Source organism: Jaculus jaculus, chromosome 1 (genome assembly GCF_020740685.1).
Source record: "Jaculus jaculus isolate mJacJac1 chromosome 1, mJacJac1.mat.Y.cur, whole genome shotgun sequence".
Classification (NCBI taxonomy): domain Eukaryota; kingdom Metazoa; phylum Chordata; class Mammalia; order Rodentia; family Dipodidae; genus Jaculus; species Jaculus jaculus.
This window is the reverse complement of record NC_059102.1, coordinates 286,656,997-286,663,990: the sequence shown is the minus strand read 5'-3', so window position 1 is coordinate 286,663,990 and position 6,994 is coordinate 286,656,997. Positions and strand designations below refer to the sequence as shown.

The following is a 6,994-nucleotide window of genomic DNA, read 5'->3' as shown; positions in this document are numbered from 1 at the left end:
AATTGATAACAAAAACCAAAAGTGTGTGAATATGCAGGTTTTTTTTTTAAATATTGAAAGCATGTTTACGCTTTTTTTAATTTTTTTTATTATTATTTTTTTAAGATAAGGTCTCACTCTAGCCCAGAATGTCCTGGAATACACTGTGTAATCTCAGGGTGGCCTCGAACTCACAACAATCCTCCTCCTATTGCCTCCCAAGTGCTGGGATTAAAGGTGTGTGTGCATCATCATGCCAGGCACACATGTTTACTTTTGAAGTTGGACTCTATCTATAAGCAAAGGGAGAAGACTGGAATGGTCCATTTCATACAGAATTATAAGTACAGGTATTTCCCTTAGCTCAGCATAGATACTGACAGATACTGAAAATACTTTTACACATAGCAAGCTTAATGTACATTAGTGAGTTTCTTTGATCTATAGCTTAGAGAAAAAAAGATCTAGTAGCAACATTCCTCACAAATAATATATCTCTCTTAAACAATGTCAAGACGACAAAGGAAAAGCAAGCAAGAGCCTCTATAGACCTGCTTGCTGCAGAGATCCAATCTGTAAGGCAGGGCTTCCTCATGGTCACAACAGACTCCATACTACTTGGCAGATTAATATAAGTGGCATATGATCAATTAAGCTGATGAGGTTCTCAGTGATATCCAACTGCACTTGGCTCTCCACTCTGGAATTAGCACTGAAAGAATTCATTTTAAACTGAAAAGGGCTATCAAAAGGAAAAATAAATCTTTCTCTTCTCTTTTTATGTCTCCGTCAAACCAGGAAAATTTGGTGATAACTAGTTCATTGCCTGTCACTATGTGTGAATATTTGACAGTTCCCTTCAGTGCTTTCATTCTTGGGCTGCTAGAATAGAAATAATGTATAGAAATTCAAGACAGCAGTGAAGAAATTGGTGATTGTCCTTGAAATGGGAAAAGTGGAAGTGAGTTCACTGATAAGCATTACTTATAAAAATTGAAGTAAAAATTTCATTATTTAAATATCTCAGGGACTGGAGAGATGGTTTAGCATTTAAGATGCTTATCTTCAAAGTCAAAGGACCTAGGATTTATTCCCCATGACCCACATAAGCCAGGTACACAAGGTGGCACATGTGTCTGGATTTTGTTTACAGTGACTGAAGGTCCTGGCACACCCATTCTCTCTCTTTCTCTTTCACAAATAAAATATTTAAAAAATCTTCTCAGAAAATGTTTGATGACTAGACTAATAAGAATGTTGGTGTATAAAATTTCGACTAAATACAATATTTGCAAAGGAAAATTATTCACAATAAAAATATATGTAAAATACTGTTGTAACAAAATTTGTCTTTGATATCTTCACAGTAGAAAGCATTATATGCATTATTCTTCCTCATAACATATTGCTCTACATAAAATGTATATTTATTGCTCACTTTGGCAGAACTAACATACTATATACTAATATAATAAAATTGGAACAGGACAGATAAGATTAACTTTGCCCCTGTGCAAGGATGACACACAAATTCATGAAACATCCCATATTTTGAAGATGTCTATTTAGTAATACAGATGGGGTTTGGGTGTTGGCAGTTTAAGAATTAAATAGAGTCTTTTTACTCACTGTGTGAAAAGTCTGACAAAGTCAATTTCCTCGTTGAAGTCCCAGGTTTATGTATAAAATGGAAAACAATTACTAGCACAAATAATTGATTTGTACATCTCACATTGTTGAAAGTCCTTGAAATATTAAAATTGTAGTTGGAGATAGAAAATATGTGATGGAAACAATAGCATACAGCTTTTTGTGAGATTTAAAATATGGTTAACTATGAAGTGTCTTCTTGGTTATTTTGTGTGGATTTCCTATTAGTGGTAAATGATGTGACCTTTTCTAAGCCATGTGCTTTTTTCCTACCCCTACAGAGGATGAGCATGTTCTTACTGGATATGGCATTGTTTGACGTATAATTCAGATGAGACTTTACTGAGATAATGGCTTTCCTGAAGCAGGGCCAGTGTCCATATAAAAAGGGGGCATTTGTACATACATGCTCACACATATGTGCACACACAAGATGCCATGGGGTTGCCTGAACAATCAGGGTGAAGTTACTAATAAACCAAGGAATGCCTGAAATTTCCAGCAGCAAATCAAATCATGGAGGCTGAGAAGCAATCATGGAAGAGATTTCGTGTCAAAATTCACCTGAGGAGCCAAGAGTTTTGTCTGGGGTTTCTTTCTTCTTAGAATAATAAGACAGTGGTGTTGTTTCTGTGTTCTTTAAGACTTTGATACACTTTGCACCTGAGAGTTCATGTGCTGGAAGCTTGTTCCCAGCATAACAATGCTGGTGGATGTGTGGACCTGCATGAGGTGGGATTTAGTGTCAGGTCTTTGGCTTATTACAGTTGCTATCTCAGAATTACTCAGGGCATCTTATGTGGGCACTGAATTAGTTGTTCCATGAGGAGTCTGATTCTTTAGTTTCTTCCTGGTTTCCTGCCTCCTGATGTAACTAGTCATTACTAAATGTGCCCTCCCTGTGTCCCCCACCAGCTCTCGGGCCCTCACTTGAGGTAAAACCAATAAGGACACCTCATCTTGTCCTTACAGCTGCTAAAACTGTGAACTAAAAATCTTACTACCTTCTTTACAAAGAAATTCACTTGTCTTTGAATGTTCTTTTACAGTAAAGATATGCAGCCTAAGCTGGCCACATGCTTTATAATCTGTTGTTTTGTTAGCTCTAACAAGAGAAACCAGAACCTCCTGTCATGGTCATCTTTGAAGTTAGACTGGTTCTACTGGAAATCTCCATGCTTTGCTAAAATTTACCAAACTTAACTTTCATAAATTTAAATTACTGTTAAACATAATTATTTCAACATTTTTGATCTTATATTTATAAATATTTTGGTTTTATGAAATTTCCTTCACAATCATTACTACAAGTTATTTTCCTAATGACTTGCTTATTAGGGAAAATTTTATCTTTAGCACATTCTTTCCTAACATGGGGTTTTCTCAATATTTTCTGTAATTGTATACTCCTGTGTGATATTGCTCTCACCAAACTTTATAATTTTATTACACTAAGAAATCACAATTCTTAATTTCTTTGTTAACTACAAATATTTTTAAAGCATTAGTGGAAACATACTCCTCTACAGTTAAATAACATTTAGGTCGAAATTAAACACTTTAAAACTATCCCCAGGGCTCTGCTTGGGTTTATCAGTCTCCACAGGATTTTCTCTTCACATTTCTCATGTCTCACACTCAGATGCTCTGTGTTGCCCCTCACCTGCACAAGATACTCTTCTTCTGTGTCATGTGAACAGTGGAAAGTACAGGACTTCAGGACACATGTTAATTAAAAAATCAACATACTTTAAAAATTATTTATTTGAGAGACAGAGAAAGAGATAAGGAGAGAGAGTATGGGCATGCCAGGGCCTCCTTTCACTTCAAACAAACTCAAGACACATATACCATTTTGTAACTGGGGAATCAAACCTACGGCAATCAGACTTCTCAAGGAAGCACCTGTAACCAATGAGCAATCTCTTCAGTTACACATGATGGCTTTTTAATGTGATTATGCAGCATTATGTTTGGGACATACAGTAAGACAAATGTTTTCTGGCTTTATTTGTGAGTTCTAGCATCTGAGCTTCTGGAAGTTTACTCAAGCCACAGACTGTCTTCTTGAGCTCAACATGTCTTGCTTCCATATTTCTTTCAGAGTTATTTTTATTTGCCATATTTACCAAGAGACCATTATTTATTTAGTCCCCCCACCATTTAAATCATTATCTTAATCAAGCAATTACCTCATATGCTTTCACTTTTCTTCATCAGAGTTATATTTAATATTTATGTGCTCTTTTTCATTTACTAAAAGGAGTTTTTATGATTATAAGGATTTTTGTTATTCAGTTCTATCACCAGCACTCAGAGAAAAATAATGAACTGTAATTATCTCTAAAATAATAATTCTTACCCATCTGTAATCTGAAATGTGTTTAGTTTATAAGAAATGTTTAATCAATAATATACAGTGAGTACTAAACATTACATAGCTATGAGTACCATCCTACACCTAGAAGAATGCAAAATGATCATACTACCCACAAGATAGAATTTGAAGGAAGACCAAGGGCCTCTGGTAAAGGGAAGTTCCAAGCACTCCTTACTTACAGTTTTATTGTGAGTTTAAGGCCATAAAAGTCATGGGGAGTTTAGGCTAAACAGAAAAATGTTAGTTATTCTTGGCATAAAGTAGATCATGAGTTGTAGACTTAAATGTTTTATTTTGGAACATACTTAACACATCAAGAAATCTTTGTAGAAGCTTTTGAGTTCATTGTGTCCTAGTAGCTCACACCCAATGCGCATAGCTTTATATGTCCCCAGGATTAGCCTTTGTCTGTTGGAGATAAGTATGATACCCACACATAGCTATAATGCACATGGCAAAAAGTAACATGGCCAAGATTTATAGCTACATAATGTCTGGGAATGAAAATGCACTTTGGGAATATAGTTTTATAATAAATACACAATATTTTTGTGAAAATAAATATTAAACAGTAAGAATATTTTATAAAAGTGGATAAAATATTTAGTATGGTACCCTCAGAGATAATAGGAGAAACATATACAGTGTAGTTTAAATTGAAATGTGTATGCACAATTCAAATTATGACAGCTAATTGTGTTTTAAGATGGTAGAGAATTACATTTAATCTTTTACAATAGAAGACTGAAGCAAGTTGTAAATGCAATATTAAAGTTAAACCTATTACATATGTTACAGAGATTTATATTCATCTTAATAAATATCAAAACTCTTTAAGGTTTTTAGTTGGAGAACCATAGAAAAGGAAACATACATTTTAGAGAGGAAGACAAGTGTGACTTGAGCAGCAGTCTGGAGAGCAGATGCAGACTGAACGTGCTGACAACACTGGAAGGGCATTGTAAATGTCTCCAAGGAGGGAGCTAGTTTGAACTAGATGACAGAGAGAAGCAGAGAAGTAGATTAAATCTGAGAAATGTCTGGGAAGAAGGATAGAGAGGACTTAGTGATGAATTAACTACTGCTGGTGAGGGAGCTGGACATGCCATGCTTTACTGCTGGCTCCCTTGTTTGAACAAATAGATTGAATCAGGCTACTTACTGAGATGAACAGAACAGGAAATGTTGCCTTAAGAAGATAAGGAACAATGAGAGAGAATGATCAATTTATATACATATATATGTACATAAATATGTATGTGTGTGTATGTTTATATGTATATATGCATATATGTGTGTGTGCATGTAGAATTTTAAGTTTCTTTGATATATGTAATTTTTAAGTTAGGCTAATAGGTAAGTGGTTATTACTCAGTGGTAAAATATAATATGAATTACAAAGTAATGATTTATTTGACAGATGAGATAAGAACATTTTTGTTAATGGTGACAATTGCTCAGGGGTAGATTATGCTGTAAGAAAAGATAGCTTAACAGCCAATCTTCAGTAATTTTAACAATAAATGGCTGGACAGGGAATGATAAATCAGCAAAGAAGAGAGGCATGCAGGACTCAGAAGGCAAGATGACAAGTTAGGAGTATAACAGATGTCAAGCAAAGAAATATTTCAATAAGATCATCACTAGTGGATCTGATGTTACTATGGTTTTGAATACATTTGGCATTAACAATCTCTGCTTGATTTTTCTGGTGAAGGGTAATAGTATAAGAGTGTTTTGTGTCTTGGTGTGTCAAATTTGAGGTATTACTAGTCAAAGAAGCAATTGCATAAACCATATGTAACTCAAGGATTATATCTGACCACCACACAGAGGATATAAATGTCTTATTTAGATTCTCCTGTATGATAAATTCCAATATGTTTATGAAACATAATAATTTTTCATATGAATTTTCCTATAGACAGAAAACATTGTATATGTTTCAATGTGTAATGCCTTAAAATAAATTAATACTTCTATTTAAATAGATAATTTGAGAGTTAGAAATATCTAACTAGCTGATGTAACTTAATTATAGACATAATTTCATATGAACAGATTTCCTTAGTTATTTAGGATTTATTTTTTATGTATAATATAGAAAAATTCCCAAATTACTTTAATAAATATATAATTACAATAAATATGCAATTTCAATCTAAGCTATAACACTTAGTTTTCTTATTATTCAACGATCAAAATTATCATTTCAAATTTGCTCACGGATATTACCAGGGATTATTTTTTGGTGTATTTTTGACATACTTACTTTTAATAAACTTGTTAGCAAAATCTAAAATATTAATTCTGAATATTTGTATATGCAGAAATAGTAAATTTAAGGCAGCATTTGTGAAAACTTATAAATTATTCCTTGTGAAAGTTTTATTGAACCCATCAGGAATATAGTACTTCCCTAAGGCTTTTGTACTGGAGTACATAAACTAGACGGTTTTAAATACCAGATAATCATTGGATTATCTCAATCTTGGATTCCAGGAGTCAAAGTAAAGATATCAGTAGAGATGTTTTCAAACTGTAGGGAAGCAATCCCTTGCCTCTAAGTAGGGTTTTGAAGTTTGATGACAATATTTCACTTTACATATATGTTTGCAACTCTACTCCAACACCTGTCTTCCCTCTTATGTTTTTAAGATATTTTCCTTATGTGTGCTACGTCCCATGGTCATTTTTCTTTTTTCTTTTCTTTTTTCACAGAACAAGCCTTGGCTTTTATTATTTAAAAAAACTTTCATGTTTATTTAGCTTTCTGACTCTGCGCTTGTGCCTTTGACACCTTAATGGAAGCACATTTAGCACACATGGAACCACCATAGACTGGTTGACATGTTTGTTTGTTTGTCTGTTTTCAGACAATCTCATAAGGACGGACTTTTGGTCTCACAGCAGGCACAAACCACACGCTGACTTCTCTTGGGGAACCGGTAAACAATTTTATTAACAGGGGTTCGGGACAGCCAA

General features: G+C 34.0%; 1 non-coding gene across 1 annotated transcript; it reads left to right on the top strand.

Moving 5' to 3' along the window:
- The first annotated feature begins 1,428 nt into the window (after window positions 1–1,428).
- LOC123458289 lies at window positions 1,429–1,533 on the top strand. Its single transcript, XR_006635577.1, has one exon. It is a non-coding gene; the product is annotated as a U6 spliceosomal RNA (small nuclear RNA).
- The last annotated feature ends 5,461 nt before the right edge of the window (window positions 1,534–6,994 follow it).